Below are 1,469 nucleotides of genomic sequence, written 5' to 3'. Positions count from 1 at the left end.
TTGAATAATCTATCCAAAGAATTACTTGTACAGGTGACCATGATCACCCACGCACACGAGCTCTGGATGGCATTGGCGAAGATGTTCTCATTAACCTCGTTGTCCCGCATCAACAACATTTGCGCCGCCCTGACGAACGCGCAGAAGGGAAGAAATTAGGGGTCACATTCTTTGCGCACATGCGCTCTCTCGCCGACAAGCTTGCAGTGGTGGGGCAGCTACTTCAGGATGACGAGCCGATCTCCTACATCCTCAACGGCCTCGACATGGACTTCAAGCTATTGGTCTCTGCCCTTGACGCCCGCACCAACCCGGTGACCCTTGATGAAAATTTTGCTCATCTGAGTAATTTTGATCAAAGGGTGGCTTTGTTCCAAGGAGCAGGGACCGGCGGCGGCTTCAAGTCTTCGGCGAACGTCGCCACACGCGGCCGCGGCAGTGACGGCTCTCGCTACCATGGACCTCCTCGCAACAAGGGCAAGGGCTCTGGCGGGGGCAACAACGGCAGCCAAAACGGCAACAATGCGCGCGGCAGCGGCCGATCCTCCTCCACCAACAATAGGGGCTGGCGCACCAGCTCCTCCAACAGCAACAGATCGCGCTCGGACGTTGTTCGGTGCCAAATCTGTGGCAAGCTGGGACACTCAGCCAAAGATTGTTGGCACCAGTTTGAGGATGATGATGATGCATCGTCCCAAGATGAAAAGGTGGCCGGGGCAGCTAAAGCCTCATATGGTGTTGACACGAACTTGTACGTCGACAGCGGAGCCACGAACCACATCATCGGTGAGCTGGAAAAAGTGACCATGCGTGAGAAGTACCGCAGCCAAGATCACATCCACACCGCTAGTGGAGAAGGTATGAAGATTGGTCACATTGGTCATTCTGTTATTAAGACCCCTCATAGAAAAATTCATCTCATAATTTTTTTGCATGTTCCTAGTGCTTCCAAAAGTCTTCTTTCCATTCATCGCATTGCCATTGATAATCATGTCTTTCTTGAATTTCACCCGTTCTTCTTTTTGATCAAGGATCAGTCCACGCGGAGGGTGCTATATTGAGGTAGATGTGTTCGAGGGCTTTACTCATTGATTCCAGAGATAAGAAGACTCAGTAAACAAGTGTTTAGTGCCACCAAAGTCTCATCCACACGGTGGCATGATCGATTAGGACATGCATCTTTTTCTTTAGTTGAGCGTTTGCTTAGGAAAAATAAGCTCCCATATGTTGAAACAAATTGTGATTCCTACCAAAGAGCTAAAAGTCATTAGTTGCCTTATCCTATTTCAACAAGTATTTCTACCAAGCCTTTACAGCTTATCTTTTCTGATGTGTGGGGACCCGCTCCCTCCTCTATTGGTAGACATACATACTATGTGAGTTTCATTGACGACTATAGTAAATTTACCTGGATCTATCTTCTTAAGAAAAGAACCGATGTATGCCAAGTTTTTCTCAATTTCCAAGCT

General features: G+C 48.4%; 1 pseudogene; it reads left to right on the top strand.

The window, feature by feature from the left end:
- The first annotated feature begins 218 nt into the window (after positions 1 to 218).
- LOC123163385 (uncharacterized) lies at positions 219 to 357 on the top strand (annotated as a pseudogene).
- Positions 358 to 1,469: the final 1,112 nt, after the last annotated feature.

The sequence above is a fragment of the Triticum aestivum genome, chromosome 7B, assembly GCF_018294505.1.
Source record: "Triticum aestivum cultivar Chinese Spring chromosome 7B, IWGSC CS RefSeq v2.1, whole genome shotgun sequence".
NCBI classification, from domain to species: domain Eukaryota; kingdom Viridiplantae; phylum Streptophyta; class Magnoliopsida; order Poales; family Poaceae; genus Triticum; species Triticum aestivum.
This window is presented reverse-complemented; position numbering and strand designations above follow the sequence as displayed.